Source organism: Falco naumanni, chromosome 3 (assembly GCF_017639655.2).
Source record: "Falco naumanni isolate bFalNau1 chromosome 3, bFalNau1.pat, whole genome shotgun sequence".
Taxonomy (NCBI): Eukaryota; Metazoa; Chordata; class Aves; order Falconiformes; family Falconidae; genus Falco; species Falco naumanni.
The window spans coordinates 1,584,909-1,608,593 of record NC_054056.1 but is presented as its reverse complement, the minus strand read 5'-3'; the positions used below and the strand labels follow the sequence as shown (position 1 = coordinate 1,608,593).

Below are 23,685 nucleotides of genomic sequence, written 5' to 3'. Positions count from 1 at the left end.
TAGTTGCTTTAACAGATATTTCTGGGTTGGATTTGCCTTGCTGCAGCTCCCATTCATTGGATCCTGTTACGTATTTTACCACTAGATTAATGAATCAGCAGAAATCAATTTGCCATTTATCCACCTACATTTGTTATGAGATGTATATTTCTCATTTCTTTATTAAAGTTATTTGGTTGAGCAGTTGTAACACCACTGTAAGACAGCTTTCCTGGGCCTTGGATCACTCTAGAAAACCTTAATCGGACACTTTCCATTCGAAGCCAGTGCCTGGTAAGACTTCCATTGAGATCTTCAGAGTCAAAAATAGCTGATATTCCCCTTCTTGGGAAGCTACCGTTGTGGTGGTCTCTCCCATTTGTGCTCTTCCCCAACTGCTGCCAGAAAACTGTGGTCCCACAGGACCCAGCTCCGATCTCTCCTTCAGCCACTGAAGCAAAAGCCCCTTCCCCAGTCCTCATCCAAACCACTTTGCTTGGTGCAGGGCAGTGCCGGGACACCTGTGCGCTACATTAGTCCTCAGTTCATCCTCAGGTCGGGCGCTCCTGTTCCCTCTTCACACCTTCCAGCTGCAGGACCCATGCTGGATCTTCTCTGCATGCTGGAGATCCTCGTGTCATCGCTAATTGCTCCTTGTGATTGTTGGAGTAAGGCGCCGTGGCTGTGCCGATACTGAGCAGCTCCGGTGGGAATGCGGCTCCTGGGGGAGAAGCCGGGGGGAGTCAATGCCGGTCTCGTGCAGGCTTAAGGGGTCAAACCTACGGCACTAATATGTGGTAGTTCTGGCTTTACTTTGGGTTCTTGAAAGACCGCAGAGGACTGTGGAGCCCAGCTCCCACGGATACCTGGTCACTGTTTGCCTTTGATCTGCTTTGGAAAGCCAACCTGCACGAGTTAAAAACCCATGGTGGTAGAAGGCAAAGATCCTTTCATGCTTCTCCTTATTGCCTTGAAGGAAGAAGAAAACGAGTGTGAAAATGACCTCTTTCATCTGGAAGAGGCTGGAATCAGCACAGCAGAGCCCCGATGATGCCCTGACGCTGCGCACAAGGCCTCCAGCGTGTGGGTGGGAGCGCGCAGTGCTGTGGCCACCCTGGAGCCAGTGCCGTGCCATGGAGACCGGGTTGCGCTCCTGAAGTGGGAGAAGCACGTCAAGAAGCATTGTAGTCAAGGCATGCTCTTAAGTGGAAGACGAGACTTAAGCAGCATTTTTGCAGCAAGTCCCCGGGGTTCATAAGAAACACAATAGCGTGTCCTTTGGATTCAGTTTGGTGGGCTCAGGCAGCATTAACTGGGAACGGCATCTTGGGGATAAAGAACAGGTGTCAGTCCAGACTTAGGGTCTCACGCCTAGCAAGGATTATTTTATTATAATTAATTTTATTATTTCTTATTATTGTTAATTACTGGCTGAAGCTCAGTGGTTTAGGGAACCTATAGTAATGCCTCCATCAGTGTGCCAGACGATCCTGCGTACTTGGAAAGACCTTGTCAGATCTCATCAGGTTCTGCAGATGGCTGGATACATAGCAACCAGAGGTGAGCAGAAATATTACAGAGAAATCCTGCAGAAAAATCCCCGTGAAACATTTTGTTTGCATTCGTGGCCTCTTTTATTCATGAATATGTGGTAGAAAAACACTTCCTTCCAAATAAACCCTTGTGAAAAACAAACATGTCCTAATTACTCGTGCAAATATTCTCATCTGCATATTTATGCAAATATATTTGCCCACTCCATTCACCACCACGCTCTGGGCTCGGGCGCCCAGCCAGCTGCCTACCCAGCGAAGCCGGCACCTGTCCCAGACACGCGCAGCCGGCGTCCCCAGAACGTTGCGGGAGATGGTGCAAGGGCCCGGGCAGACACCCGCTGCCTGTCCCTCAGCCCTAAGTGGGTCACCGGGCTGTAGAAGTTCAAGAATATTTGAAGAACAAAAGTTCCTCGCAAAACTAGCAGATTCTTGGCTCTTGTGCTAAAAACGTGCTCTGCTCCATGCTCCATCAGCCATGGGGCGGCTGGGCGCCTCCAGTGATGAAGAGAGAAGGCAGGTGGAAAAATGTCAGAGGTTAGCAGAGTTCAGAAAGATTCGGGGCAGTTCAGACCTTTTCCGAGCATGAGTAAAGGTGCAGTAGCGAGGGCCCCGCACCCAGCCCCCACCCTGCCATCAGCCCCTGCTCTCGCCCAGGGCCTGACCCCCATCCTGCCATTTCGCCAGATGTGGTGGGCCAGGGCTCTGGATCAAGTAGTGGCCCTGCCTCCCAGGTGAGGCAGAGGTTGAGCTCTAATTTTAATGTGCTAAAGATTTCTTTTTCTGCACACCAGGTGACCTAACATATATTAAAAAGTGGCACATGACCTGTCTGTGTGAACATAACCACTTTGTATGAACAGAAACCAAAAAGACATTAAGAAGAAATCCAAACAGAAGGCACTAGCCTGGTTTCCTCTGCCTGTCTTCAGTTATGCTCAAGTCATCTTTGAAAACCTATTTAGATTTCTTTCATTTTTCATTTTGAGATTATGGGTGTGTTTGTCTAAACATCTGTGGTAGCTGGTTAACAGGATCAGGCCAGCATTAGACTAGTCCAGACACAAGAAGATAATCTTTTGCAGCCAAGCAGTAGCAATAACATTAATGCATAAATGCATAAATCCTCCTGTTCAACTCCATTTGTCACCCAGACACGCCACCCCCCAAGCCCTGCAGTTGCACGGTCAGTCTGGGCTTTCTCTCTGCTGAAAACACAGCGTCACCACAGCGATAGCCGCAGAAAGCTTAGGGTCTCATGTAAGGAAATTGTTAAAGCTACTTAATTCCTGTATCACCGAGGAAATGCAGGAGTTGGACACGTCATTCTCTTTGTCCCACTGGCTTCAACAGAGAGCAAGACTTTGCCATGTGCAGTTATGTTCATGGTGGTTAATGATGAGCATTTGCTAACAATAATCAATAAAATGGTGCAAGCGTGGACTGGTCCCTCAGCTGCCACTGCAATGTCCTGGGTGCTGCACAGGCAGTGCAAGTAGCTGCCTCTGCCCTGGCTGGAGGTGGTTTTGGTCATGGAATGATTCAGCATTCCTGATTCAAAACTGTCCATGGTGCCACAGGGACACACGATCCCTGGGAGACAGGATCAGCCAGAGCCCAGATCCTCCCAGGGGATGGAGGCTGCTGTCCGAGGACACCATGAGCAACAGCGTCAGAAGGTTGCAGGGGGTGGGTCCCAGATGAAGCCACCATCCGCTGCCAACTGCACCCATTTACAGCGCTACATTAAATGTCCTGGGAGACTGGGCGCCCAACAAGATGGATTTGTGGCCAAATCTCATGCTTGAGAGAATCATGGGTTGAATGTAAAACCGACCATAAAAGGTTGACAGAGGCCTTTGGAAGTTATCTAGTCCAACCTTCTGCTCCAAGCAGGGCTGGCGTCAAAGCTGGAGCAGGTTGCTCAAGGTCTTGTCTAGTCAAGTTTTGAAAACCTCCAAGGATGGACACTCCACCACCGCTTGGCTCAGCCAGCCTTGCGGAGAAGAATTATTCTCCCCTTTCGCCTACATGGGGTCTCCCCCGCTGCGGTCTGGGCCTGTTGCCTGCTGTTCTTTCATTTTGGTGGCTCCCACACTTTTCATCAGTATCTTTCTTACACTGGAGGAGCCTGACGTGGTCACAATACTCCAGATATGGTCTCACAAGTGCTGGAGAGGAGAATAATCTTCCCTTGCCTCGCTGGCTACACTTTTGTTCATACAGCCCAGTCTCCGGTTGGCTTCAACACAGCCCAGGCACACGGCTTCCCATGTTCAGCTTGTTGGCCACAATCCCCAGACCCTCCTCTGCAGAGCTGCTCCCCAGTCACTCAGCCCCCAGCCTGGACCCATGCAAGACATCACTCAGCTCCAGGAGTTCATATTTCTTACTGAACTTCATGTGGCCAATCCCACCAGCTTGCCCATGTCCCCCTGGGTATCAGCCCAAGGGTATCAGCTGCTCCTTCACGGCGTGGTGCCACCCAGGCAATGGTGACGTGGAGCAGAACTCGCCTCCTCCTGCAGCCAGGGAAGATGTTCTGCACAAGCTCCTCTCAGGTGCTGAGTTACCATCTCTAACTCTTTTGTCCTACGGTCTGTTGGCTGGTGGTTCAATTGGTGTTTTGCATGAATAATAGGCATTTTGCAAATTTTGAAGTACTTGCTAACTTCTGGGTGAATTGCACTGGACAACAGAAGGAAATGGGCAATTAACTGTTGCAGTAATTTAAAGTGTTAATGAATGTCTGTTTGATCTGTAACCTGTGCTGGAGGAGTACTGTGGGGTGCTCTTTCAGATACTAACTTTCATGAAATATACAAGAATTTCATGTCTTGGACCTCAATTTCTTGACATAATGTGATCGATGTTAGCCTGTTACTGTATGAAGACAGACAAGGGGCAGAGGTAGAACGCTACTGCGTGATATCACCTCCTTGGGTCATTTGGGTTATAATCTTTAAAGTATGAACATGAACTTGGCAAAAATAAGAGAAATCCGCAATTTGTGTCACTGAGCCTGTGTTTTCTTTCTCAAAGTTTCAGCTCAACATTTCACCCAGCTCAGGACCCAGGAGGTGTTGACTTCGCAGCCCTGGCTGCACGTGCAGCATCACACGAAGAACTGCCTCCAAGCTCCTGGGGGTCGGCGAGGTGCCATCTCAGCCTGCAGTCTGCTCAGCCTTGAAGTTGCTAATTTTGGCTTTAAAAGGAGGAAACGGGCTGGAGTGCTTTGATTTTTCTCCTCTAGACTGCAAATCACATTATGCACTAAGTCGCTTTTACAATACATCAGACTGGGGGTTATTTTCCAAATCCTATGATGAGAACAGCTTTAAAAAGCAAGCAAATGACGTCCCCAAAGATTGGCTGAGGATAAAGCATGCACAAGAATTCATTCACCACCCCCCAATGATAACACAGTGGTGATCAGAGCTCCCAATGAGGCAGCCGTGGGCAAACAGTGACTCTTTAATGACGAGCATAAATTTAATTTGATTGCTGGGAATAATTGAGTGTTACGGCCCTCCGCTCATTGCAGTGGATTTGAGCAAACATAATTGAAAAGGACATGTGTTTTTTTCCGTAGCACTCCCCCTGCAGTTGCTGATTAACCTCCCAGCTGCGGCATTTGAGCCCGGTGCTGGCTCTCGGGGAGGACAGACACTGACCCAGCGCCGATGGAGCTCAGCCTCAGGGGCAGCCCATCAGGATGCGGGGGCAGAGCCCACGACGGGCGCGAAGGGGCACAGCAACCGCCGTGTGCTTTGGAGGGAGAAAAGGCCGTCAGTTCATGTCGAGCCTCACCCACCTGGCAGAGAAGGTGTGGATTTTTCCTGTCAGCTCGATGCATTATTTCGTGTGGAAGATTTTTATCAGAGGTGTCACTGACTGCTCCAGCCCCATGTCCTCCCGTGATGGGTTCTCGCTGACAGAGCACACGGTGTTTCTGAGTGCTGCTGCCGACCAGCAATGACTGCCCCCCCCATGGATCAATGTCCCCATGCAACCCAGGCATCCCGATGGATATGTGCAGCCTGTAGCAGGTTCTACAGAAAACTTACAGCCTGCTAGATGAAAGCCACGGGGACAAGAGGTGGGGCTACCCATCAAGGATGGCAGGCTTGAACCCCACCAGTTTCTGCGCTGCTTTTCCCCAGTACTCTAAGATCCTTTGCCCTATCTAGACACTTCCTCCTCCTCCTCCTCCTCCTCCTGATGTTCACATCCCAAAGCTGTTTCTGTTCATCTGATGGGTGGAATTCAGGCCTTCTACAGCAGGACAGTGCATGTTGCAATCTGTACAAACTTTGGGAGGAGCATTTCCAAAGCTACATGGGGGCCTGGTGCCTGCCTTGCACCTTCAAAGGTGACTCAGGTGCCTTGGAACGAAAAGCTGGGGAGCAGCCACGGCTAGCTGCAAAGGGCTGTGGCAAAGGCAGTGTCTTCAAATTGCACCTGTAGAAAGGAGGAGGAGGAATGTCAGCGAAGGTTGGAGAAATCCCACCAGGGAGACTGGGGGTAAGTGAGGGAGGACCAGGATCCTCTGAAAGAGCTGGAAGTGTTTAATGAGTCACTGAGCATGATGAGCTATTGAGCACAACCTCCTCTTGGGGAACAGAGTTCTGCCACTTCTTTCATCGCATCTGGGCCCATGAGAGAGGGTTTTGTCTGTTAAAGCATCCTTTGATACCTACAAAGACCATCAAGGGATGGGATCAGTTTTGTCAGCAGCATATTGCTGATTCAACAGAAGTTTTTGCAGGTGTCGTGCAGCACAGAAACTCTGCCAGTCACAGAAGTGCTGTGGAAATAAAGTTGAGTGTTTTCTTGGATAAACCCTGGTGCCAAGCAGAGGCAGAAAGGAGCAACTACAGGCCAGGCGTACCTTGGTGTCTCTGTGACCCTGCAAAGGATGGCTGGGCAAGCAACTCCCCTTGCCAGGGCAGCCCCGGCGTTTGCTCCGTGCCTGAAACAGCCAGTGCTTGCAAATAAGTCTTAGCTCTTTAGAGGTGATATTTTCTCTTTTGGGTCAGGAATGTGTCAGAAGTAAAATATTTGCTAAAAAAAAATCAAAGTACCTTTCAGTATCCCTTGGAAAGAAGTGACAGTCACAAGGAGGGCAAGCGCCACTGCTTCTCCCTACAAGGTATTGCGGCAAGGAAAAAAATCCCTAATGCAGCACATGGTTTTCCCTCAACTATATATTGCCACTGGACTAAAATACAATTAAATTATGACAGGCTCTGATGTATTCCTTTAAATGCACCTTATTGTGAGTTTTGTCACATTTCACAACACCTTTATTTTTCAGCTAATTCATAGACCTCCACAGTACAGATGGGTTCATGGCTGCTGCGTATCTCAGTGTTCTGGAACCATCACTGAGCAGGTCTGCATTCCTGACAAGGGAGTGTCATTGCCACTGCTCACAGAGATAAGAATGGACATGAGAAGCTTCCTGTGTGAAAAGAAATGGGAAGACCAGGAGTTTGAAGTGGAACATGCACAAGAAAAACTACATTGCTCCCTGAAAACCAAACTCCACAATCCTCACCTCTGTTATCCTTTAAAAAAGCACAACAATGATGGGGCAAGCATCAGTGAATACAAAGCAATGCCAAAATAATGAGAAACCAATTTAAGAGCCTTTCAACACCAAAGTCTAGGAAAAGCTATCTTCTGTGGACATTCCCACGTGTTAAAATTTGAAAAATTAAATCTGTAAAATTAAATGCAAATCTGTAAAAATGTAAATCTGTAAAACTAAATTCTGGAAGTCTGAAAAGCTTGGTAAATTAAGAAGACCAGGTGAAAAAATGACATTGCAAAACATTCAAAATAAAGTGTAACTTTGTGTTTTGCAGTGTCTATGCATTGTGCGATCTAAAGCTAACATTTGCTCCCATTTTCCAGGAATTACTAGACAGAGCTTCACCAGTTGCAAATAATGTTGTAGTTCACATCCTAAATTTTTCAGCAGACCTTATGCCCTTCCATCACTGTCTTGCAAGTAAGCATTTTCCATTCTGCACACAGGTCTGGGACAAATGACAAAAAGGCAGGGACAGGCTCCAGTTTGGGAGCGCCTTACTCCCGAAGGTACTTATTCGTGCCTTGAAACAGGATGGTAGGAAGAGAAAAGGAAGGTCAAGTGGATATTTGAAAAGAAAAACCTACAAGGGAAGACAAGAAAAATAGATGTGCTTAAACGAAGTTGTGTGCACCTAGGAATTGGAGGGTGCTGTCAGCATCCTGTAGTCACTGCGCCGTGAGTCAGCACATCCAGCGCCCCTTCGAGGGAGCAGAAAATCCACTTTGTCGTGTCCCCGTAGGCAGCTGAGCACCCCCAGCCACTCGCTTACCCTGCAGTGCGATGGGGCAGAGCATCAAAAGGGTAAAGATGTGAAAACTCTTGGGTTTCGATGCAGACAGCTTAACAGGTAAAGCTAAAGCTGCACACGCAAGGCAAAGCCGGGCGTTCATTCACCGCTCCCCACCGGCAGGCAGGCGCTCGGCTGTTACCAACACTGTTTTGGTCACAAATCCAACACACAGCACCATGTGAACTCTTATTAAAGAAATTTAACAGAGCATCTCCATGTGGACCTTTCTCTCACAGAGTGTGCAAATGTCCCCCTGAAGGTATCTGCCACTCAGACTTGATAGTTCGCTCGGTCAGGTACCTACTCACGGGCCTCCTGCCCTCGCTCTGGCGCGTGGATGAGCTTTAGAAGCATTTAGAAGCATCACATCTCGCAGAGGCCTGGGGGGTTTATCGTCAACTTGTCAACACACAATTCCATCACGCTATGGATGTGCCCTTTGCAAACAGGCTGGGGAGGAAGAGCTGACTCATCTCCCATTCACGTGCATCCAAATACCAAAATATCTGTCAAAGAACTCCAGAGCTGCCTGTTAGGTGAATATTTTGGTAGGAGAAAAGCGAAGGTGTAGGTGGCATTTGTCCCACCTAACTAGTGATCACGTAGTTTAGTGTTTGGGTCCTTTCCAGAGCCTGTAAGGAGAGAGACAGGTGCTGTCCCTGCTGCGGGATGGACTGGTGATGATCGCTGGTGGTGCAATCCCACCCTGAACCACCGCCTTAGAGTGGAGAGCACAAACCCCCTTTGGGCAGCTCTCGTACTGCCCTTCCTCTGCCAGGGCAACTGTAAGACCCACAAAGGAACAGAACAGCGCGGACTTCAAAACTGAGTCATTACGAGCTGGTAGGAAAGAAGATGAAGTCCATACCACGCCAAAAATACCCGTGTTGCAGCAGCACCTCCTCCTCAAACATCACGAGAAAGTGAGACATTTTTACACCTTCCACTTAAGTGCGTTTTGCACCCACTGAGCCCTCCAGAAGTTGTTTCTACCTGGCTGTTCCTCAGGGGGATGGGTCAGGCTGCAGGGATGTCTCAGAGCTGGGGCTTGTGCTTCCTGGATCAGCTCTGCTCAGCACCAGCACCAGCACCGCTGGCCGTGGGTCTCCGTGCACCTCCCCAGCTGCTCTGCACGTGCCAGCAGATAGAGCAACCTTTGCTTTTCACACAACGTGTGATATGGAGAAAGGTCTAAGAAAGGTAGAGGCTGGCAGGGGGGCCATTAACCACGTAATTAAAATAGAAGCAACAGGGAAGAGAGATCACAATGGCAAGCTTTGAAAGACAAAGATACTGAGTAGTAGGAGAGAGAAAGGGCACTTTCTTCAAACGCTACCAAAAGGTGGGTCCCTCCCAAAAGCAGACAGAGACCCCCATGTCTGAGGAGTCTGCGCATCAACATGCGCCATCAGATGCATTCAGAGGGGACCTGCAGGGGAGGATGGATTAATCCAAGAGCTTGTGCACTCAAAACACAACATGAGTATTAAACCCAGGGAGCACCAGGAAAACGTGAGCCCTCAGCTGAGCCCTTTGGGTCTCTTCACGCACTTCATGCCTTGCTTATAACCCGGATCCTGATCTGAAGGCAGGGAGAAGGGGAGTGTCGGCTGAGACCATGCAAGTTGTCTGAATGTGCAGGATGGCCAGACCCCAAGGGCATCTTCGTCAACGGCAGTATGGTCTTGCACTTGGGTGAGGTGGCACCTTATTGCTTCCCTCTCTCCCAAACAGGCTTCACAAGGAAAATGTCCCTCCTGAGAGTCACCCTACTGTCCCTCTCCCTGATTTACCCATCAGCTAAAGTTAGAGAGACTGGCTTTTCTCTCCTTTGTCTTGCTTTAGTTTAGTGAAACTAACATTAACTTCACTCACACCAGCTCAATCAAAATAAAATCCCAGCAGCCTTAATGGGCTGTCTTCAGACTTACAGCAAGGCAAAGGGTTCAGGATCTGGCTCTTTCGTTAATTATTGTTTTTCCCTTCTCTATTTTCAATTGTCTCTCACTGATTAAGGAAGAAGAGGAAAATCTTGTCATTTCAGCCAGACAAATTTAACCCAAACTTCAGACCCCTCCAGCTTCCTCATTTTCAACCAGTGCTGGAGGAGAGGAGCCCTGTGTGGACCTCTGCCCGTGCTCCGAGCGCTCTGCCTGTTTGAGCACAGGTCGGCTGCAGGCTGGAAGTCCATTACCTGCACTTGCGAGGGATGCAGCCTCGGAGCAAACCCCTTGCCTTTCCATCACAGCCCGACGGTGGGAGCAGCAACGCACTGGCCGTGGCTCCACAGCTCTCCTACAGAGCTGGCAGAGTCCACCCTGTCCAGGGCAATGGGACCTCTCACGAGGCCTGTCCGTGGGCAGGCGTGCAGACCTGCCTGCACGGACCAGTGCAAGAGGAGCCCGGAGCTGAGTGGGGATGGTTAACTGGCAACGATCAGCCTTGGAGACTCGTGTTATTTCTGCACAGCACACCAGTGCCCTGGATGCAGCTGAGGCACACCAGGTCCCATGACCACCCAAGCTACTGTGGTGATGTGGGGATCCCACGGTAGCTGGCCCTGCGGGCAGGCAGCACAGCCTGCTCTGCAGACCCACCATGGGAGACCAGCTCACCTCTTGCACACCCATGTGCCACGCTTGGCACCGACCTGGTCAGGGAAAGAGTCTGGTGTGAGCTCAAACGTCAGCATCGCTTAACCAGGCTCCCTGCTCACCTGATTTGCTCCATCCCCCACGATGCTCTGACAGCATCTCTCCCTCCTCTCCCCGCTCCCCTCACCCCGCTCGGAGGAGCGCGTTCCTGCAGATTGCTTTGTAGTAATTAGCACATCGGTGGGGCTGGGAGTGCAGAACAGGGAAGTGGAACAGGAGGAGAAGCTAACGAGGTCAGAAGACAGCATGTGGCATCCCCTCAAGGAGAGGGAAGAGGATTCAAAACCTGCTGCAATCAAAGAAGCACCTGCCCGGGATGAATCCCCGGGGCCAGGAGAGCGAAAGGAGAGGGAGAGGATTTCTTACTGTAACATACGGTGCCAAGTCTTTCTCTCCCATTTGTTTCAGAGACTAATTAGGTCAATGTTGCCCTTGTAGATTCAGCCTGGAAACCTGAGGTCTGCCTTCGCTCCAGATCGCAGGGTCCTGGCAGACAGGGAGAGAGTGGGCTGCACTGCAGGGCTGGGACAGCCGGCTCACGGCTTTGTGCAGGGAGCTCAGTGCTCTCTGCCCTTTGATACTTTCTTGATGTAAAGGGCTTTTCACCCCCAACCTCACGGCAGAACACCACCCCCCCTTCCTCAGCCCTGCGCTGGCAAATGGACTGGAAGGCAAAACAGATACGGTGTTAAAACCCCACGCTGCAGCCACTTCCAGGTGTAACTAACGCTGCATGTAACTGGGACTGCTTTCCCCACCTCACCGCCACCGGTGTCCAGAGCCTACAGGGCTGTGTGAAGCCACAGTCTTTCACTTACAAGCTTTTCACTGATCTGTATTTCTTTCATAGCACAAATATTCTGGGAAAGTTCTTAGGGATCAGCTCCAAAAGCCTGAACTTTCGGGGCATTTTGCTTCTGTGTTTGCTCTCATTTGTAAACCACTGAACTACAGAGTAAAGTAGCGTGACAAGAAATGCAGCAAAACCAGGCCAGAAAGTGGTCAGCATGGAAGAGAGAGCAAAAAGATCCTCCACCACCCATCACCAGCAGTCCCAGCACTTCTGCAGAAAGAAAAAGATAAAATCAAGATATGACTAACATATCCTGAACAGTAATATACAAACATAAACCCCAGATCCTTGGGTACCAAGGTATGAAGCAGCTTGCTGCAGGAAGAAGAGAGGAAATTCTTTCTTACAGGGATTATTACATGGGTGACCACTGTGAAGTCCTTTTTGGCTCCTCCGGATCACAGTGCAGAGCTGGTCAGTCACTGCACACAGGTTTGATAAAATCCGTTGGTTCCTACATCGATAATAGCATCATATTAAACGATTAGGATGGCAGCAGCTCCCAGATCTGTTTTGGTGAGGGACAGGCTCATGACAGACAGGCAGCTCCAAGCAGTCCCATTTAGGAAGTTATATGACCCAGAAGGTGACAACCCCTTGGGCAAGTGCAGCACAATCCTGCTTTCATGGGGGGAAAAGGAAGCGAATGCTGATACCACCCAGATAAATCACTGTGGAGACTGAATCCCAGTCGTCTGCCTCCTCTCTGTGCGCCTCTCGCACACACACGTGCTTGCGTGCACCCCCCGCATCCTTTCCTCTCATTTCAGCAGACGCTGGTAAAGTGGGTCACCTTGCGGCACCAGAAAGGTCCTCCTGTGTGACAGCTATTCCTGCAGAGACACGTCAGCCCTTCAGCATCTCCCATGCTATGTTTGGGCAGTGCTGTCATTACCTCCTGCTTTATCAGGTCAGCCCCTGTGGCACCGAACCTGGGGAGTAATGGGGGTTAATTCCTGCAAGAGGCTCACTCCTTTACCGGTTTGCTGGGTACCATCACAGCATCCTCATGCAAATGACATCCTGGGAAGCTGGCAGCATCCCTTTGACTTTTCCAGATCAAAGGTGCTTGCTCTGGGAGTCAGAAGCTGGTTTTCTTCCCAGCCAGCTTGGTTGTGTCGGCCACTGGTAAGAAACACAGTACAGGTGCTGCTGTCAAAGCTTGCGGGGGGCAAGGCAGGAGCCCTTTGGACCCAGCCATGTCGGCTCACCCCACAGTCAGGCTGACTGCTGTTTGGGCAGGAGCACATGTCCTCTTGTCATCTCTGTCACCCTGAAGTGATGGCAGGTGGCATCATAGTGCAATGCCATCTCCGCCACCCCTCTCCTCCAGGACAATTTCACGCATGGTTCTGCTTTTCACTTTCTGCCACACTGCACATTGCCCCGGGGCTAATGGCAACAGCATCTTACCCCTTCCACAAAAAGGGAGAGGCGAGAGAGGAAAGGCAGGACTTACCCTTCACCAGAGAGCCCTCTCTTCACTGGGGTTTTCATCTTTACTCCCTCTCTCTCTCGACTTTTGAATCCTGAATTTCCTCCTCTCTGGGCTGGCAGCGGGGAGCGGTGATGGGAAGGCAGGTTTCTCGCTCGCCGCCCTGCTCCTGCCCGCAGAGAGCCTGCAGGACAGCCCACAGGACTCAGCCTCTGGGGGAGGAGAGTGCCAGAGCTTTGCTGCCCTGTCCTGCCCCAAGTCTGGTTCCCTCCTGGTCAGGCAGGGTGCCCCTGGGAAAGGCTGGCTCCCTGGGGCCTCGCGCTGATGTCCTCTCCCCTCTTTGCTCCAGGCAGGACCCACAGGTCTCTCTTCCAGCAATACCCAGTGAGTCACCCTGCAGGGAGCATCCCTCTTCCCTTCTACCTCCCTATTGCAAGAAATCCTTTGCCACCTTCTCTCCACCCTTCCCTTCTCTTGGCTCCTGCCCTGGCGTGGCGGGAGAGGGAGCAGGGATGAGACAGAAGCCTAAAGAGCTGGTTGCCGATCCCTCCAGCACTGGCCTGTCTGGCCTTCATGTTTCCAGCAAGGAGCCCTGCAGCACCCCACCAGCCCCACTGGCCTGTGCTGGTCGTGAATCCCCAGGTACCAACCAACACAGATGAGCTGGTTGACTCCAGCTCCCCGTGAGCTGGAGAGGGCCATGGCTCCGGTTGCCGTCAGCTTCCATCTCTGGCTATGAGCTGTAATCACCACAGCTTGGTGAGCATTTTTGTTTTGAAAAAAGCTGGACTTAATTTGATGGCAAAGTGTCTTCAAAAATTGAGGAAGAATTGTGCCACTGCTTTTGGCAGCTGGATTATTAAAAATAAATCCTGGTCTAAAATATAGATGCTGTTGCTCTAGTCTGTACTGCAAAAAATTATTTTTATTGTGCCATGGAGATTTCAGTATTCCTAAATCTCCTTGGAAACTTGCATGCTAGCGGCATGGAGAACACAGATCCTAATTACACTGTTACACAGCTCTTGCTGTGGACAGTTTGGGGCCAAGCCTCCTCATTTTGGTCCGTGAGTACTTCTCCCCAGGAATCCCACAGGAAGAAATACAGGCATGCGTGCCTGCCTCCAAGCGGAGCAGCTGCTGACTGAGTGAGGCAACATTGCTAACGGAGCCAGAGCCCCTCATCCTGCTGATTAGTAAGTGCAAATAACCGTTTTAAACTTTGATTTCATAAAAGTCTTGCTCACGTTATGCTGGAATGGACAACACAAACTTTGCTGGTGTCTCACCTCTCCAGCTCCTTTAGCAAGAAGCCTTGCACCCCCCCAGCCCCAGGCTGCACCCTCCGTCCTGCCCATCACCAGGAGAGCGGATGGGTCAGTCGGGTCACCCCGTCCCCACAGCTGTCACGCTTTCTGCACAGCGTGGTGGCTCCATGCCAGATCAACCCAGCAGCTAGCTGCGCCGTAGCTGAGGAGGGCATGGACGGAAGCAGTAGATGGAGAACCAGGAGCATTACCTGAGGTCAGGCCCCCTCTGAGCTGCTTGTGTGGGGTTTGCATGGCTGCAGCTGCTGCCCGCTGCGGGGGCAGCGGAGCTGGGGCTTCTAGGGAGGGCTCATATCTCCAGGTAAACAGATACACACTGCGGGGGGAAACCAGATCAGCTGTTGGAATGAAGCTGTCGCACACCTCCACAGCCCACTGCAAGACACAATGAGCCGGAGGGAAGGGAGGCTCGCCCCCCCCCGTCCCCGTCCCCGTCCCCCCCGTCCCCAGCTCCCCAGCGGGCTCAAACTCACGTGCTGGCACGGGGTCCATCCCATGTGCACTCCCATCTGTGCGGGACGGAGGCTGAGCTCCAAGCCTCCCAGCTAACTACCTCTCCATCGCACAAGTCCTGAAACCCCTCCAGGCACAGACTCAGGACTCCAGTATAGTTGTTTCAAATCTCATCCACTCACCCATGCTGCTTTTCATCTGGTGATGGTTTGTTTAGCCTGTCCCTAGCAAGTGACCCATAAGGATCCTGGCAGTGTTTATGCTACTGCTGATTAGCAAATAGCTGTGTGACCCGCTGGGAAAATCTAAGTCAAGTCCTTGTCTAGCTGCTGACCCATGTAAACACTAAGAATTACTCCTCCGGCTGGAGTGATACAGGTCTGAGGTCAGAGGATTAAGCTCCAGGGAGCAAGCGCTGCTTTACCTCTCAGTGACAGCATCTGCACAGAGGTTTGGTGACTTACCCTGACAGGCACTACCTTCCCCGCTCTGCCTAACTCAGCTTTCCCAGCCCTCAGGAGACAAGTCCAGAGCATCCATCCGTTTGATCTGCTCACCTCATGGGCCTGGGAAACCAGCAAAGGGTGCAAAGAGAACAAAAAAAGGTCAGAGAAGAAGCAGGCTGAGAAAACAAACACAAAGGAACAAGAGGGTCTCTGTACGCCAGACATGGGACATGACTGCTTTCTGTAAATGTCACTTTGGAAGTGATCCGAAACCAGAGGAAAGAGAAGAGGCATCTCCCACCCCCACGCTCACCCAGCAGCAGCTACAGTCACTGGATCAGGAGTGAGTGCAGACACGGGAGTGAGTGTGGGGGCAGACAGACCGTGAAAGAGCCAACATGATGATCACAGTGCGACAACTCTGCTTTCCCCATACAGCCAAGGCCACAAGTGCCGAGTCCACTCGGAGTTTCCACTCAGGTCCCTCGAATGCATACTTCTACCAAGTTTTCAGCCATGCCTCTGGCTGCACCTTCCTTTCTTTGCAAGCTTGGAAGCAATTATTGTAGCAAAGTGGCATTCGTGGTTATTCACAGTGCCTGGGCAAATATCAGAGCTGCGCATGTGAACTGATGTCTCTCAAAGGTGATATTGCATCAGGAGCACAAAAAGAAAGTCTCTGCTCTCCCTGCTTCTGCTCCAGTTCTTGCACTTGAGAGGCACAGAAGAAAGGAGAGCATCTCCTCTGATGTTTGCCAGCAAAGGGTGAGCAGGACACATGAAGGGCCAGGGTGACCCAAACTTCACGAATACAGACCAGGAGGAGAGGGACAGCAGGTAAAATGTCTGGACTGGTGGCAGGGGTGCACTTTCAGGATCTTCACTGGATCCAGTGAGGCTGTGTGGTCCCAGCTGGTCTCCATCCCTTTGTCCAGAGTGATGGTTTCTGGTGTCTCCTCCCAGAGACAGTTTTGGTAAAACTGAGCTGTAACAGAGTCCCCTGCCCAGGACAGGTATCAACTTGGCTTTTACTAACCAGTGATTCTGGGGTTACATTAAATAGAAGGATACAAAAATTAGGCCTATCGGCTGAAGTCAATGTTTTCTGAAAAAGTTTCCTCACTTCCCCATGGCTACATCTGGAATTGCAGGGGAGCTGGCTGCTGTGACACAGCTGCTCCTGGCACGTTGCCTCAGACAAAGAGGAGGATGCATTTACTGGGACTTGGGTGACATTAATAATAGATAGTTGTCCTGAAATAGCAGTTTCGTCTCTATCTCCATGCTCCGTACAAAGGCAGTTGTCATTTCCCAGAACAGCATGTAACCTCATGTGCCCATAACCGAGCTGGGAACAGCAAACACCACCCCTGCACCAGCTGCGGGTCCTGGCTGTGGTGCAGTGACTCTCGCCTTCTCACCTGAACCTCCAACCCCTCCCCATATCTAGGGGATAATTATTGTCTGCATTGTAAACTGATAACCCACAACAACCTTCTCTTACTAGTGGAAACCCTCCCTTCACCTGCCCGCTGGCCTTACCCCACACCCGCTGCCTTGTGGCTCAGCAGCAGGAGTTGTGAGCGGACCTCCTCAAGGAGGTGGTTTCCTAGTTTTTGCTGATCTGGGTCACCCATAAATTTAAACATGAGCTAAAAGCCGTCAGCTGTTTTGCCTGATAATTGCATGCACGTGGGATTTGTTTCAGTTCAAGACAAAGTAGGAATTTCTTTGACTGAAAGTTGTTTGGAAAAACCGTGGCTTATAGAAATTAGTCTTGCAACGCTCCCAGCTCTGGCTCCCAGCTCTGGCTGCTCAGACCTGCTTTCTGCCTTGGTATCACATCCCTTTGTTATTCACCTAAGTGCTCCGTAGTTAATTGCAGAGCTCACACTTTCTCTTGGCTAGCTAGCTTCCTGCTGTTTCATGATTCATTACTTGTAAATGAGTCCCTGCGGTTCCCTGGCAAAGCTGATTCCCAGCTACACAAAAATCCTCAGCTCTGCCCTTTGGCTGAGCCTTGGCCGCTAACGCGTGTGCCTGCTACTGGCGAAGCTGTCGCCGAGTTGCAGGTAGGACCTGCAATTTGAAGAACTGTTTCATCTTCTTCAAAAAGAGACTTATTAAAATTTTTTTTTGAGGTCCCGAAGTTTCTATTGATTTCAGGACTGTGAAGGGAGTTTCCCACTGTGCAACAGCTCCAGGGCAGGGCCACAAGTCATCTCCAGACAGGGACCATGGGAATAAGACTTATAGTCAGATGGTGCAATTGCCCTTCGCTGCGACCTCCGCAGCAGTCCGCTGGTGTCCGGTGTGGATCCTGGCCCAGAAGAACAGTTCTCCTTGACCAAAACACCACCAGCTCCCAAGGACACCCTCAGCATGCCTCTGGGAACACTCATTTAAGATTGCTGCTTAAGCATCACCTGTGAACCAAAGCAATTATTTGTTATCACCTGAGATGGACAGAGAATGACCATCCCAGACTGGAAAAATGAATTTTGCTACAGTTTGCAATGAAACCCCCGAATTTCAGAGTGTTTCTCCTGGAACAGATGAAGCAGCTGCTCCAGAACTGCGTGTACAGCAAGCTCCAGCCACCCAGGACAGCAAAGCTGGGTCTGTGTGACTCGTCCGTGGCAGGACAGGCACAGCCTACTCATGTGCCCCAAGCTCCTGTCCTGGGAAGCCGTGTGGCCGTGGGCAGGTCCCAGCCCACTGCTGCTCCTGGTCCCTAGGGCTCGGTCCCAGCCCCCCCCCCGCCCTGCTCCCCGGGGAGGATGCTGCCTGCACAAGAGCTGCAGTTGGGACCAACCCCTCCAGCTGTGACAGTGGCTGGTGTCGTGCCCCCCTCAGAGTGCCGCAGTTTAATTTTCTGGAGAATGAGGCAGTTAGGGTAAGGAGCACATGCTCCTTATGGCAATTTTTAACACTGCAGAGTGATCGTACACAAGGCACAAACCAGTACAAAGCAGGACCCCTTGGATCAGGTTCCCTGGGCTCATCTCAGTCTTCACAGAGGTGAAGTCTGAGGCATAAATGCGAAGCAAATCACCTCACGGAAGGTCCATACAAACAAATGGACCCTACAGAAGGTGTGAACATGGGGCATGCCCAGCGCCAGCAGGGCACCGGCCGAGCCAGCCAGGCACTGGGAGTGTGCAGACAGGACAGCATCTGCCCTGGGAGGGTGAGAATTGAGCCGTGCAAGCATTTAGGAAGCAGTCAAATCCTTCCAAAAAATCATTTGCATTTCAGGGCAGGTGTTCAGCCAGCGTGTTGTGTGTGTCTGCAGCTTTCACAGTCAGGACAACATGTTAGCTCACTGTCAAACCACAGACAGGGTTCACTCAAGCTGATGGCTGTACATGTAGGGACTCACATGCTCCCAGGCTTGGTACCTGCATTTTTGCCAAAACTTGCCCAAACTGACTGTTTTCTGATTTCAGGCAGAGCTGCACCAGTACCAGGGCCATAACTGCCAACCTGCAAGAGAGCATCCATCAGGCCAGGACAAACAGAGTGCCTTGTGTGTGTGCCGTCATGGCTGGCTGCCATGGATATGACTGTAGGGACACCAGCTGGGACCACAGTCCCCTCTCAGAGTTCCTGGGAAGAAAAGGAGGAGGAATGTGTGTTTTCACCAGACAGCACTGCAAGGCAGGAGTAACATTCTCCCAGCCACTGGGTTGGGACTGCTCCTGACTAACTCACCACCTTCCAGCAACAAGTGAAGATTAAGGACCAGCCAGGAGTTTGCAGCCCAACTTGGTCAGTCGTTTGGGGGATCCTCCCTCTTCTTGGGGGAACATTTTAAAACAACCTACCTAATGAATGGGTATGCACGGCTCTGATGGTGAATACCCTGGGAAAGGACCGTTTAAGCAACCACTTGCCCAGGACTGATGGTGGGTGACTCAGCCCTCTGTGCTCACAGCCCTGTCCTGCTCCTAGATGGATGTGGACACACTGCTTCTGGCAGGCTGACATGGCAGGAGTCTTCATCTCTGGAATAGCATCCTTCCCCTTTGTAGTCAGATAATGACAATGATTTCATTTTTGTTTCACTTTCTTCCTTGTCACCAACATTTCTTTTGTCCCCTCCTCCCTTTACAAATGTTAATTTCCATCTTTGTCTCGGCTGTAGCTGTTTCAGTGCATTGTCTTTTGCCAACTGAAATGAAATCCTCCTCGATAGACGGAAAATTAACATCATGCTGCAATCTGGAACAAGCACAGCTGAAGCAGCTGCTCAGCTGAAGAGAATGAGAGATGAGAACAACAGGACTGTTTGAAAAGCACCTCCGACCCAGAGGAGCTGTGCAGATGTGGGGCCATACTCTGCCTGTATTCACCTGTGGCATTACTTCATCATTTGAAGCCAGAAGGAGTACCTAGGGACAGAGAGCTAGTCGGGGGTTTACATCCCTGATGATTTTGCATCAGCTGGGGCAAGAAGACAACTGGGAACTATGGGCCAGTCAGTCTCATGTCAGTGCCTAGGTAGGTCCTGGAGCGTGTCCTTCTGGAACCCTTATCCGAACCTGTGAAGGACGAGAAAGCAACCAGAAAGAGCCAGAATGGGTTTACTGAAGACAAATCATGCTCAGGCAACTTCATTGCCTTCTACAACAGTGTGGACTGGGCACAGCTACACTTGGGTGGCTGAAAACTGGCCAGACCACTGGACTTAACAGTCATCAGCAACAGACCAAGCGCTGGCTGGTGAGATTCCCTGGCAGCCCATGGGGAAGCCCACCACGAGGCAGGCTGTGTGCCCCCAGGGCGAATGCATGTAGCTGGGATGGTGTCTGAACCTGTGGCGGGAGCAGCAAGACCTTTGCGCTGCTAGAAGGACAACACAGCCTTAGGTACGGAAAAGCTTGTTAGCAGCTTGAATAATGTACTGTCTGCAAGGACATGGGTTTAATGCTAATGCTAACAAAACATCCATGGTGTCAGCATGTAGAAATCTTGGCCTTAAACAGGCACGTTACCATGGCAGAGACCTGGTAAGTTCCAAGTGCCTGCTCCTTGTTTCAGGTTCCTTGGAGTACACTATAACTTAGGAACGAGGAAAGAAAAGGAAAATAATTAAAAATTGTTTTGAAATTCTGCAGCTGGCTGCACAAGTCTAATAAAGAGAAGAAAGTGCAGACCTGCTTCTACCCCCTTGTCCCATGACTATCCCATTGCCTTATCGCCATTCGCACCAATTTGAGTAGGAACCCTTCAAGTCTTTGGTTCTACATGTTATAGTTCAGGAACTCAAATTTAATCAAAGTGCAGTTATTACCTTGCAGCTGCATTACATATTACAGCTGCAATTTGCACAAATGCACTGAATGAAGATAGAAATCTCTCTGGGTATTGTATCATTTTGAGAACAACAGCTAAACGTCTTCCTGGGATGCTAAGATACATGCCAGAATCGGATCTAATGAACAGCACAATCGGCTGCAGCTGCAGGACCAGTGCACGGAGGGAACAAGGGGTTTTCTGCAGTTCTGCTTCCGAAGGGACCTCTCTCCCTGGAGCCGCGGGCAGCACCGCAAGCGCTGCAGGGCAGGAGAGCCCACCAAGGCCCGCCGAAAGGATACCAGCCTCTGCAGTTCCCAGCAGCTGCTGCTCCGGGGACTTCGGAGGAGGTTGGTGGTATTTAGTTGTTTACAGGACTGAATCCAAACGGACTGGAAAGCTCTGACTCTGGGAAGCTGACTGATTATGTTGTGGTAACCAGCAGAATGCCTCAATTAATTCCTCAATTAAATCCTCAATTAACTTATCAGATGTAGGACAGGCTGAGCTGGACAAGGCAGTTGATGCCTCAGCAGAATCCTTTGCCAGGCTGGAAGGAATGTGGAAATCATTCAGGATTAAAATTCCTCTGGCCCATCCAGATTGCCCCTCTGCAAATGCAGCAGGACCGCAGCCCTGGGGTGACGGCAGGGACAAAAGCCTCTCTGACCTGCTGTTGTGGCACGCCTCCTTCTCACCACCGGACACTTAAGACCACGCTCAGCCTTATGCTAGAGAGATCGAGAGGGAGAGATCAAATCAAAATGCCAACTCTTTCACCCTGGGGTGAGTACTGCTGGGTTTACCCTCCCGGTGCTCCTGTCGCCTGGCCGGCCGTTGGCAGGACCGCTTGCTCTTCCCCTTCTCCTGGAACAAAGGCGATGAGCAGCATTCATGTCTATCTGAAAATGACTCAGCTGTGCCTGTGCAGAGCTCTCCTCATCTCCCGACCCAGTGTCTTCTGCTTCTCCTGACTGAAACCACCAAACCTCGCTGCCCCTGCGCACCCAGCCCGTGCACCGCGGGCGCGGGCAGCCCGGCACGCTCGTGCTGCCTGTCCTTTCACACCTTCCTTCCCTGCGAGCTCTTTATTCTTTCGTGTCTTTCACAGTGTTGGCCTCTTCTCAGCATGGATCCGAGTGTGTAACCTGCTCGTACTTAGCAGCCTGTCTTGTCCGCAGGCGTGGAGCGGGGTTTGCGGGAATGTTTAACAAAATGAGCTGCAAGCAGTAGCTTGACAGTAGCCCAGCAGGAAAGCGCACCAAAATCCTTTGACTGCACTTAAGGGTTTCTTCTGTAATGACTCACTTTGTGCAGGGAAATGTTATAAATTTAGGCAGAAATTAGTAGCACAAGTGTGCGAATATTTCTTCATTGACAGTTAAGCAAAAACAGCATAAAAATGAGCTGTGCAGTGGCCTCTCAATGAAAAACCCGTTACAGCTACATCAGCCTGGTAGAAATAGCGTGCAAATGATTTTGTTTCAAGAATGCTAATGGTTTTATATTGGGGGTTTTGATTGAATTAAATAGAAGTTCAAATTATCCTGCAATGGAATTAACTGAAAGTCGCTGTATTTCTCACACATTTCATAAAGGTGAATAATCCAATCACGTAAGAATTTAAAGAGTACTTACAGCAGGGGTTTGCTGCCTTGAAGACTGTGTGAACTATGAGTGATTTGTCCTTTTCCATGCAGTCCATTCTGAGAGATCCCACACTGTTTATGTGATACACTCATTACCAACCAACAAAGCTAGCACGTATGCCTTCAGAAAGGAATTGAAATCCCTCAACTTTTTTGCCTTTTCCAAATTAGAAACTAAATGGCAGAGAAGGAGGAAGAGGCCACCTGCAGAGTCAGGCTCAAGATGTAGGAGTCCAAAAAAGTCAGTGTGAGAGAGTGAAAGACATTTTAGACTGGCGGGTGTCCCTCAAATGACTGCATTGTGGAGCTGTTATCAGGGTGGATACAGGGATGTCACTGATGGTGACAAGCTCTTCGTGGGGAGCTTCTACTCGGTCATAATGCGTGTTGTACTACACCTGCTGTTCACATAACCAAATGTTGTGCAGAGACTCAGGGTTTTATGAAGAGGGAGTTAGATGGGGTGGCTTAAAGCCCATCCAGCTCCTGAAATGACCACACCAGTTCTGCTGACACCTGTTGCAGAGAGAGAGGCTGGTGGTTAGAGGCAAAGCCTATGTTTGATTTCTTTGACTTTGGGCACTGACCAAAAATAGCAGACCTGGCAGTGACCCCATGGATGTGCCTGCGGAGTGGCCGTCTCTCGCTGTGGGATGGCAGACCTGCAGATGATTTGGGCAGAACATGAGCTCAGCTGCTTCTGTGAGGTTTCCTTGCCAGCCCAGCTTCACCTCTGCTAAAAGTCCACCCAAGAATGCTCCCAGGACAGTCTTCATGTCTCAGGGTTCAGTGTCAACCTGAATTTCTGTCACTCTCTGGAACCGTTACGGCTCTCCGCTCCGTGCCCAGCTTGCCAGGAAGAACCTCACAGGAGTCTCACCATGGGACCTGGTATTTTTCAGCCAGCCATGCTGGCCTGAAAACTCTTCTGCCTGCACATGTGCTCACTTGATCCTCACACCCTCTGCTCGTGCAGGTGTCCGCTCACACCAGTTCCTCTGTTTGCTTTGCACTTTGTCAGCGTTGCTCCTTCTGCATGTGCTTCGCTGTCCTCTAGCCAGGGTCGGGTCCCACAGCTCAGACACATTGCCGTGCTAGTGGTATGCTCCCTCTTGCTGGTGATCACACGTGCTCTGCTCCTGAAATGGAAGGAGGATGCTCCTTTTTTACAGGCAAAAGAACCTGAGGGAAAGTGACCCCTGGGTGAGAAGCTGTGTCATCTGTTCTCTGCACCAGAGAACGATCTTGTAGGATTTATGTTGTGGAGCGAAACATGGAGACCCGATCTCACCCCTTAACTCTGCCAGAAGTCTCATGTGACCTTCAGCAAAAACACCGAGTGCCTTCATCCCTCGATCACCATCCTCTTCAAAGAGGCACCCACAAACTTGTGGGAGAACCCAGCTTTCTCCCAGAGCTGCCTGGCTGATGCTGGCCCCTGAAAGGTATTTCTTGCACCTCAGCAGCTGCTTGCAGCTCTGAACCTTCCCCTGCGCTGTTGGGGAAAAAGCAGCTCCCTTATGCCTTGGATAGAGCTGAATCCTGCATGGAGGCGAGACCATTCCCAGAGGAATGGGAAGGCTCAGTGTTCTCCAGTTATCCAGAAATCACTTTTGCTACCAGGCAAATTTTGAGGTGAAAGCAGAGT

General features: G+C 50.6%; 1 long non-coding RNA gene across 1 annotated transcript; it reads right to left on the bottom strand.

The window, feature by feature from the left end:
- Nucleotides 1–6,789: 6,789 nt before the first annotated feature.
- On the bottom strand, nt 6,790–14,976 carry LOC121085437. The gene is made up of 2 exons (XR_005827068.1): nt 14,665–14,976; nt 6,790–14,566 (listed from the first exon to the last, which is right to left on the bottom strand). It is a non-coding gene; the product is annotated as an uncharacterized LOC121085437 (long non-coding RNA).
- Between the last annotated feature and the right edge of the window lie 8,709 nt (nt 14,977–23,685).